This window comes from Ischnura elegans (genome assembly GCF_921293095.1).
Source record: "Ischnura elegans chromosome 13 unlocalized genomic scaffold, ioIscEleg1.1 SUPER_13_unloc_4, whole genome shotgun sequence".
In the NCBI taxonomy this organism is placed as follows: Eukaryota; Metazoa; Arthropoda; class Insecta; order Odonata; family Coenagrionidae; genus Ischnura; species Ischnura elegans.
Window position 1 is genome coordinate 4,873,727 of NW_025791660.1, and position 11,352 is coordinate 4,885,078.

The following is an 11,352-nucleotide window of genomic DNA, read 5'->3' on the forward strand; positions in this document are numbered from 1 at the left end:
AGGCAATCTGGTTGGAATCAGTATTCGCTCCTTCCTTGGCTCTCCTATTCCCAATACAGAGAAGGCAATCCTGAAACGTAAAATAAATTAAGTTTGTCACTGACACAGGAAAATTATTATACTCGCTTGAAGCAAACTATTCAGTAATGCCTTTTTTAACTCACAGAAATCTCAATTCAAAGTGATGTAATAACATTTCTCAAATAGCAGGAGTTAAAGTAAAAATGGTAGACCAATTTGTCAGATGCAACTCGAACGATGTCAGCCCGTCCCGTGGCTTAAAAAAAGGCCTTTATACGCACAGAGAACGGGCTTATCTAATCATTAGTGCCTTATAAAAAATGGAAGTACAGGGATTGCCAATTTACAATAATGCCAGTCATCACTCTGGCTAAAATAATTGAGATACTCTCATCTGAACATAATGGATAAGGACAGATATAACTTTTTACTATTTTTCTTTGGATTGGTTGTGATTTTTGGTGTGATTATTGAGACATAGGATAACCAAATGAAGATGAAGGCAATAGATTCTAAGCTGAACACACTGGCTAGCCTCTACCCCCATGGGCAATCCAGATACGAAAGCTTGTAGGCGTTGTGCACACAAGCCAACAGTGAAGCAAATTACTGTTCAAGGACTGCAAATGCTTCTTCAACAGAAGAATTTAAAATCCAATTGTAAGCAAGTATTATTAAAAAATCACATTCAACAGAGGTAACCCATAAACAGCACTTACTAAAATAGATTAAAGGTAAGTGCCTATTTGTTGATATAATAATTTATAACATAATGATAATATAATCCGTGTCATGGTTGGGAGAAGAAGGTCGCTTTAGCCAGCAGATTTTTGCAAGACGAATGAAGAATAGATTTTTCTATGCATAGCTTAATATATGAAGGTGATGTGAGGTTTACCAGGTCCTCTTGTCAATATGTAATTTACAAAAAATTAATTTTTAACAATTTTTTGTCCTAATTACTCCAAAAGGAGATGATAGCAATAATTATTAACATTTAAAATAGTAATTTTGAACGTATTAGCAATTAAAAAATGCATCGGTCCCACAGACCACATGCTAAAATTGGGATAAACTCACCGAATAAAAATAGCAATCTAGTTGAAATTAGTATTTGCTCCTTCCTTGGCTCTCCTATTTGCTATACAGAGAAGTCAATCCTGAAACGTAAAATGAAATACTTCTGTTACTGACGCGAGAAAATTATTTCACTCTCATGAAGAAAACCTCTTCTTTCAATGCCCTTTTTAAACTTACAGAAATCTTAATCCAAAACGACCGACAAATAATTTTAAGATAATAGAATTTGAGCCACAAGATGGCACATCAGTTCCTCACATGCAACTTGAAAGAGATATGCTCATCCTGTGGCTCAGCAAGAGGCCTTTAAACCTGCAGACAGCAGGCTTATCTATCTTAACAGTGGACCACAGGTTATACAACAAATTTAGGAAGGGAAATAGTTTAACCGTGGAACATCTTAAGAAGAGGAATTGCAAAGGACACACAACAATCTTAACAAAGCACAGAAACGCAGTTGTGGCTTCAGTCTTTGCATCTCCATCAAGATCCATCAACCGTCGCACACTTTCATTGCACATTTCCAGATCTGTGTTACAACACACTTTAAAAATTCCAAACTTGAAGCCTTATAAAGTGAGAATGGTGCAGGAGCTTTGTGAAGGAGATCATTGGTATCGAAACCATTTCAGCAACTGGATGATTGACAAGCTTCATGAAAACCCTATGTTCACATTTCAGATTAATATCTTATTCATTCTGTTGTTTTATGTTATTTTTCTTTGCTCTTAATGTCTTTTGATAATATTATATCAACTTGTATGATGTATCTAAATTAAAAATGAAAATCATCCACTGCTTTTATGTTCCAGCTTATGCTTTCGGACGAAGCAATATTTTTTTCAAATGGTGCTGTGTCATCAACCCACACGCGATATTGGGTAACAAGTAATCCCCAGGCACGGCATGAGCGGTCATTAAACTGAAATGGTGTAATGGTGTTCATGGCCATTACAGCTAGCCATGTTTTTGGGCTATACTTTTTCGAAAAGAAAGTGAGGACAGACACCTATCAGGCTATGCTGGACGAAAGCCTTGCCCGGGATATGGAGCGTGAAAACTTTGGAAATGCTGAGGAAGTGTGGTTGCAGCAGGATGGAGCTCCTGCACACAGGTTTAAGGCAGTCCTCAATGTGCTGAAAGAGAAGTTTGGAAATCCGCTGGTGTCCATGGGGACAGAAGTTGAGTGGCCACCAAGAAACCCCGACCTCACTCCGTTTGATGTCTTTTTATGAGGATTTTTAAAGCCATTAGTGTAGAAAAAAATTAAATAATGTTGAAGAACCGAAAAGAGAGAATTAGATGTGCAGAGTTTATTACCCTGCTTATGCTTGAGGACGCTTTTACTGGATCATTTGTCAAGTGAATTCAATTATGCCTGGCACGGGAGGGAGGGCACATTGAATAATAGGTGCTTTATATTTATTTTATTATTATAATTAAATATGACTTTGACTTTCTCATTAATATAAACCAAAATGTTACTTTCATTTCAATACACAGTTAACTTTGAAATTGGCTCAAATGAACCCACCATCCCCTACTTAATCACTAATTTCGTAACATTGAAATGGGAATGGCACCACCCTTTCGAACACATTATAAACCTTTAATTTAGTATGGTGTTTACCACTCCATTGTCTTGGGGCACACTTGAAAACCTTCCGACCAGCAGGTTAATTTCCTGGATATTTTTGTGCAAACCTCAGCAAATGTTGGCCACCTTATGACCTCAGTAGGGTAATGACTTAACAAAATGGGCACTATTCACTCACTTGGTCACCCTTTGGTTGGGGACATTAGTTTTCTTGATATATCAAAGCATGCCTTTATGACCTTTGACTTCAATTATGACCTATTGTGGTAAAAAAATCAACAATACTGATAAATGAACTGCAAAACTGTCGTAAGCACCCTTAAAAACCCATGGTTTGACACGCTGGTTGTCACCATGGCCCGACGTTTACCTCTAAGACCCTTGACCCCCATTGTAAACTCCTAAGGTCAAAATATCAACAATATTGATAAATGAACTGCAAAAATGACTTATGTGGTTTGACGTTGGTTGTCATGAAGGCCCGAAATTTACCCCTATGACCTTTGACCTCAGCATTAGCCTTGGAGGTCAAAAACTGGATAAGAGGAGTATTTGGACAATACCAATGACTTGGGCACCCTTTAAAACCAAAGGATTGACACCTTTGATTGTATGCTTTTCTTTTGGCCACCCTTGTCATTGACTGTGACCTTACTGGGTCAATAGTTGAATTTTCGTGAACTAAAGTGTTATTTTCGGTTTCCTCATGTCCGAAAACCTAAGAATGGACATCCTGATCAATGAAATTCAGACTTTTTTCCATCTCGATTTTTTTAACATTGAAAATTTTATGTTTGGGCCCATTTGTACGGTCAAAAAATAAAAATTCTAAAATTTTCCTTGCACTCAACTAGGGACAGTCTGTACAATAACAAAAATCTAGGAAGAAAGATGTATAGATCAAAATTCCTGGAAAAAATGTTGAGGGAGTTGGTAGTCATTGATAAGGAGAAGACAAGAAATAAAATGATCTCAAATGAGCTGAAAAAGAAAGAGATTATTTCAATGATTTATCAACACGTGAAAGTGCTACAAAGCAAAGAAAAGAAAGAAGTGGTAGATTTATAGTATGTTGGCAGAATAAAGACATTAAAACAAAATTGTTCTGTAGCTCATGCAATAATTGGATGTGCGTGAGCCATATGATTTTTATTTTCAAGGATTGTAAGAAAAATTCTAAGGATCACTGACGAGGGAAATAAAGTGTAAAAATATCAATATGTGTTTATGTTCATTAAGAACCTAGACTACGAAACTTTGATAAGTTACAGAAATATGAGTCAGCACGCGGCAAAAAAGGACTGCCGTGCTAATGCCACGATAACATTATTCACAGTGCATATTGAAGATTCTGAGGAAGCAAATTTTGTAGGAGACAGATGAGGACTAGGTTGTAAATTTCGGGGGGAACACCACCCCCAAGTAAAATCTCAGGATAATCCAAGTATTATCAGGTACGTATTGGAAGTGTGAACAAAATTTCTCAGATGGAACATCGGATCACAGTGGTCATTGTGTCAGACATGTCAACACTATAATCCAGCATCGTTTTTCTGGGGAAATGTGAGTCACGTCTACCGTGAGGATGACACTATACCTTCAAATTAAAACTGCAAGTAAAAATTGATTTAAAACATAATAAGTACTTTTAGATGATTAAATGCTAAACTCAAACTTAAATTTTTCCCTTCTATTCCTTCACTATAAAATTAATTCCATTTGTTCATCTTTATTGTATTGCATTTGGGCACTGCTAATAACCATAATTAAATTGTTTACGCTTTTATTCTATGACCCATTGTAGATTCAATGATGCTATACTTAAAAATACATTAATCTTAGCAATTTTTTTCAAATAAAATGTTGTCTAACCCATTTTTTTAAATGTTCCATGTGGTGTCAGTATCACCCCACTTGAGTAACCTTGAAGGGGAATCTTGCGTGAGTAATGCTGGGTTATTAAGGTTATAATGAGCTAAAACTAAAACCAGACGGAACTGTCCGTGATAACTCAAGGAAGATAGAATTCAAGGCATGTTTCACTCTATTGAAACATCAAATTTATGGGTTATATTTGTAAAAATTAATCAATTCATGTATTTCATTGAATGCTGAACATTTTTCACTGCTCTGTCGATCATTGTTAAGGTCCTTTCATATCATTTAATATTATTAATTACCAACTTTAATGCTCCATTAAGTTTTGATCTCTAATTGAATTGCTTCTTTGTAAATTTTGCACATAATACTTTGATGCAGTCACTAACCATTATACTTTGCCCGCCATGGCAAGTGATTCAACAAATACAAGATTTAGTTACTTTTTCTATTGCTATAATCTGTTGATCACAAAAATACAAACATTTCGCTAAATTTTACATTCTCATTGATATGAACTTGGAACTTTTAAGACTGGGCTACACGGTACATCAACACAAACAAGTTAATATCTGCTTGCGTGAATGATTTCACATTATTAGAAAGTTACAAAGGGCTTACAATGAAAAAAATAAGTATCAATCACGATTAAGTAATTTCCACACAAAATTTTTCAAATTTTTAAGACGATATTCTGCATCCAAAATATGACAAATATATCTGAAATCATTGAATTTGATGAGCTTTTTCAAGCACAGTGGGCATATAGTGGCAGCCAGTGCATCTCCAACAGTAACCTACAAAAGGAATGAAAACATATGCAAGAGATTTCAGACTTGCTGTGGAAAGCATGCCCATTCAACTGAATAAAACAATAACTAAGGATATCAATAAAATGTAACCCTACACTTACTTCAAAGTCAACAAAATCATACAAGGCATCCTCTACCATTATCTGGCCTTCCAAATTTGAAGTGAATATGTAGTAATAATAATCATTGTTCTTCATGCAAAGTCTGCGCAGGGGTACCCTCTACTGAAATTCCACCGAAAATGAATGATTATGCCATAAAAAAATATCCGTCGTGCAGTAAATTAAAGTGAAAGCAGTTCTTCTCTAAGGTGCGTATTTTTTGCAGAATTTCACTTGGAAAATTCTATATTAATCTTGCCCTCAAAACGACCCAGTGCCATGTTGGCTGAGCGTGACATCAGAGGCAAGTAAACAATAGGTTTACGTGGTACCAGTAGACTATTTGTCCCAGTTTTAGTAAAGCCTATGCATCTATCTACGTAGTTAATTTTTTTATATCTTAATTCCATCATCAGTCATGTGAAATATTTATCCTGAATAATTCACAAGTTTAAAGAATGCATGCAAACTGGGAGATGCAGCACCATCTTGACAAATAGCGCTTATTACTTTCTCATCCTCCTCATCCACGACAATTTCCACCGTATAATCTTATTGTTGTCACTTAATGTTCTGGTGTCACCTTAGCCTCAACAGTGCAAACATTCAAATTTATTAACACTTGAACCTAACAACCTGCTGAAACACCGTATATCTCTCTTCCAGACCTTAGGAATGCTAAGTAAATCAGCGTAAAATATGATCAGTTGTATTTCTCCACAACGTTAACTTCACATATTCCAATATTGCACCAAGTACACATTGAAAGCAATGAGTAAATGACAGTAGATAAATGAGACACAAACCAAGCTTTAGATTAATAGGGAATGAGATTATTGATTTAATGCATGTTACATTTCAATTTTGTGGCTTCACAACTCTGCACAAAGAAATCATCATTACTGGAGAAGAAATAAGTTGCCATGAATTAATCTACCTCCGGAATGCTCCCAGGATGCGTCTTTACGAAGTTGGAGTCAACCATTGCACAATACGAGCACCATAAAAACTTTTGAACAATTCACATGTTTTCACACACCCTTCACGTTCTGAATCAGTATCGCTGTAGATGTTTGTTATCGTTGTTACTGTTTTGTTAATGCCACAGAGCGAGTCTGCTTACTCTCATTCTGATGTCACAGGGCATTTTTGTAGCACGAAATAATTTGGTAATTGTTGCGAACTTTGAAGCTCTCTAGCAACAAAAATATTGAGAATTATGAATTATTTATATTGCGTATATATATTTTATACGCAAACATATTATTTGCATACAATAATAGCTTTAACTAACTTAATCCAAACTTGAAAAAAATTAGCTTTTTGATTTTAGGAGAGCACCCCATTCCTTTGTAAAGACTACGGGAAATTCCCAATGGTAATACTTGTGTTTTTCACTGCAATAACTCATTCAACCTGTAAACCAGTTCACTCCAAAAAAAAATCATCCACAAAATACTGAGTGATTTACATATTTCTAATATAATATGTTCATTTCTATGACGTCGGCCAATGCAAAAACTTGAGAATAACTAAGTAAACGGGCGCAAAAAGTTCACATTAACATATGACCTCAAAAATAAATCGAATTTCAACAAAAAAGACAGCAAATATTTTACACCAACTCCATGCTCAATGACGCCCTAGCTCATAACTGACCAGGCTAGCAAGGTTTAGTTTAGATACCAGACTTCATTTGCACATTGCACCACTAGAGGTTTACCGATGCAACAGGCTTACAATCGAAAAATGATGTATTTCCAACGATGAGTGATATATTATTGAGGTGCATTGCATTATTTTAAGCATGGATATTTAACATGAACTTTTTTCATTCCACATAAATGAAATTTTTGACTCTTTTTCATATTTAAAGACCATAGATGAAATGTGACCAAGGGGAAGCCATGAAAGTATCTCTGGGACTCAGTGATTGCTACATGAACTATCACAAATTGTTCCTTCAACAATGTCATTCACCACCAATACTTAGAAGTACCCACGAAGATAGTCATTAAAATAAAACTGCAAAATATCGCTAAATATACTAGAAAGGAAGACTTTCCCGTTCAAGGAGTTCATTGCAATCTAAACAACAACAATTATTTTTTTCATGTACTCCAAATTAAATAAACAAAATTGATATATAAAAAAAACCACATCTCATCAGTAAATAAACTTCAAAAATGGGCACAAATATGATTCTGGAAATAACCTAAACTTTGAGTGTAACACATTTAAAAACAAACAATTTTCCATGTACTCAAAATTAATTAAACAAAACTAATCAATAAAATAAAGCACAGCCCATTCTCTAATCCATGACTCTGATTACAAAAAAACTTATATGTACAAATAATAAGCGTTTCCATAAAGAAGACAAAAAATATACCATGTGAATCAAAATCATCACCTCATATTTTTAACACCTGTTTACACCACACATAAACATATACAAGTTATTGATTAAATACATGAACGACTTTAGCGGACCAGAATGGAATGTGTACACATGCATTGACCATATCAGAACAGGTTCTATTTTCTATTCATGCATTCACACAAGTTGTGTGGTTACGCGATGCATTTTTGTTTACATTCATGGGTTCATATGGTTAGATAATAACTAGAATAGGTGTATGAATGGAGTAAACACCTTTAATAAAGAGCGGTAAGGCAACCATCTCTACTGATTTAATTATATGTATACCACACTTTTATTTTTGACAGCACCAATATTATGTACACAAAACATTATTAAACAAGAAATTATTTGAATAAAAATTTTTATACGCGAGCACATTATTTTTTTTATGAACATCTGACATATGTAATTTTAGCAAATAATAAAGTTATCCAATCAATCAATTACGAAACAAATATAAAAATGCATTCGTATATAATATTGCCACATAGTAAAGAAGAAGTACACTAATTAGCCAGGTATGTCAAATCACTTTTCTCGACTTGTTTTAAAATATTCAAATCGATTTGTTGAAATGCCTCTTTGGATATTTTTTGCAGCTGAATTATTCTGTTGTAAAACCAAAGAGGAGGTAAGAAGCAAAAGAAATACATCAAGAACATATTCCTCAAAATTCTTCACGTTCATTTATGTGTTATGAGTTGGTCATTGGTAAATTCAAACGTATCACTTTTATGACTGAATGAATTGTAAACATTTAGTTATACCAATATAAAAAGCGACTTCGGTCGTCACCATTGAGGTAGCAACTGCGAGTTAATTAATACCTCGTCAGGATTCGGAAACACTAAGCGGGAAATTGGACTTATTTCATTGCTCCGTCGATCATTGTCGAGGTCCTACATAACATTCAATATTGTTAACTAACAAATTTAATGCTACATTAAGTTTTGATCTCTAATAATTAGTGCTTTTCAGTTGATTTTTCATGTAATAAATTGATGCAGTCACTAAGCATTAAGCCCTGTTTACACGATGCATTAACAGGTATGAGTTAATGTACGTTTTCTTGAATGATTTTTGTGGACCGGAACGGTACATGTGCGAATGCATGAACCGAATTAGAATAAGTTCTCTTTTCTGTGCATGCATTCGTACAAGTTGGGTGGTCACACAGTGCATTATGGCGTTCACTCTCGCGTTCATACATTTAGACATTAACCCGTACGTGTTAATGTACCGTGCAAACAAATACATCGCCCGCCTTGGCAAGGGATTCATCAAACACACGCTTAATTACATTCTCAAGTTATTGCTATAATCTGTTGAAACCACAAGTACAAACATTTGACAAAAATTTCATTCCAGTCCATATGAACTTTAAACTATTAAGGCCGGGCTACACGTTAAGTTAACACGAACAAGTTAATATCTGGTTACGTGAATGATTTCACATTATTTAAAGTTACACGAGGCTTCCAATGAAATAAAATAAGATGCACTCACCCTCAGGTACTTTCTACACGAAAATATAGTCAGTCCTGCGTCCAATTCATGACAAATATTTATGAAGTCATTGACTACGATGAGATTTTTCAAGCACAGTGTACATATAGTGGCATGCAGGCCATCTCCAACAGCAACCTACGAAAGGAATGAAAACATATCCGCAAGAGATTTCAGACTTGCTGTAGAAAACATGCCCATAAGACGGAATAAAACAATAACCAAGGAGATCAGTAAAATGTAAACCCTCACTTACTTGTAAGTCAACAAAATCGCCTAAGGCACCCTTTACAGTCATCTGGCTTCCTGCAATTGAAAAGAATATGTTGTAACAATAATCATTTTCCTTCATGCAAAGTCTGCACGGAGTACCCTCGGAATTCCTTTCTGAAGGACCAGAGAAATTCCCAGTGGTAATACTCATATTTTCACATCAATAACTCATTCTATCTCTAAACCAGTTCGCTCCTCCAACAAACCATGCACACAGCACTCAGTTATTTACAAATTTCTAATGCATTACGTTCATTTCTACGACTTACGCCAACGCAAACTTCAAAATAATAAAGGAAAATTGCATAAAAAGCTCACATTTACATTGTACCAAAAAAATAAATCGCATTTCGACAGAAAAGACATCAAATATTTTACACGGACTCAATGCTCATTGACGCCCTAACTCTTAACTGACCTGGCTAGTAAGGATTAGTTTACATATTGGACTTCATTTGCGTGTTGCACCGCTAGAGGATGGCGCATGCAAAAGGCCTAAAATCGAAAAATCAAATATTTACAATTATATGTGATGCATCATTCCGGTTTAATGCATCATTTGAATAAAACATATTTTGAAGATTTTTAATTCTGCGTTACACAATTTTGAACTCTTTCCCATAAATTCTCATTTCTTTAAAGACTGTAGATGTAATGTGACCTTGTGGACGACAAAGTTGGGCTTTAAATTACGTGATTTCGCCAGGTGATTGAATAACTTTTAACCAAACATTTTTTCACTATAATCAATCGAAAATTTGATGAATTTTAAATGAAATGGTCCTTTATTTTTTTAAATAGAAATAAATTACTCTTCACACACACCGATGTTTGGCCTGCTCTATAGGTGTGCTGTTGGCGGATAAAGTTGCAACTAGAAAACTTGGGTTCTATACTGAGATTGACTCGCTGCGCTGCGCGCGCTCGTTAAGGGGCTCCGCCCCTTAAAAACCCCGGGTCCGGCTTCGCCGTCTACATGTGTGATTCTTCGAAGAATTTTAGTTCGCATAATCTCACCTCAGCTAGTGGCCGGCTTCTCCGGCCAGGGGGTAGGGAAGCGCTCCACTCATGCCTCGGAACGGCTACGCCGTTCCTCGTTGAGAGGCGGCTTCGCCGCCCAGGGCTTGAGTGTACCCCCCCGGGGCTACCCCGCTTTATACTCGGAACGGCTTCGCCGTTCCTTGTCAGGGGTCGGCAAAGCCGCCCAGAGGGCAAGGGCATTTTGGAACTGTTTCACCGTCATTCGTTTAAGGGGCGGCTTCGCCGCCCAGAGGCGGAGGGAGCCCACAGCGGCTGCGCCGCTTTAACGTCGGGGCGGCTTCGCCGCCCAAGGGTTACTGAAGCTCCCCATCGCTTACGCCAGTTACTCCTCGGAACGACTTCACCGTTCCTCGTTGTGGGGCGGCTTCGCCGCCTTGGGGATGAAGAGCCCCCCGCGGCTGCTCCACGTAGTCCTCATAAATGGTCCTCTCCACCGAGAGGGTGCCCAGGGGGATTCGGGGGTTTTCATGTGTTATACATGCGGTCATCAATCGTCCACAGTGATCATGTGGCGATGATTTTAAAGGGTAGTGCAATGCGGCGTAATAGTGGCGACAAGTACCCATAAAAGAAGACTTAGTGGCAAGTTTTAATTTTTTTGCGGGGGTTCCAACGGAA

The 11,352-nt window shown here is 36.5% G+C and overlaps 1 long non-coding RNA gene across 1 annotated transcript; it reads right to left on the reverse strand.

Moving 5' to 3' along the window:
* On the reverse strand, positions 1 to 10,098 carry LOC124173160. Its single transcript, XR_006868410.1, has 5 exons — positions 10,012 to 10,098; positions 9,677 to 9,726; positions 9,421 to 9,558; positions 1,102 to 1,181; positions 1 to 70 (listed from the first exon to the last, which is right to left on the reverse strand). It is a non-coding gene; the product is annotated as an uncharacterized LOC124173160 (long non-coding RNA).
* Positions 10,099 to 11,352: the final 1,254 nt, after the last annotated feature.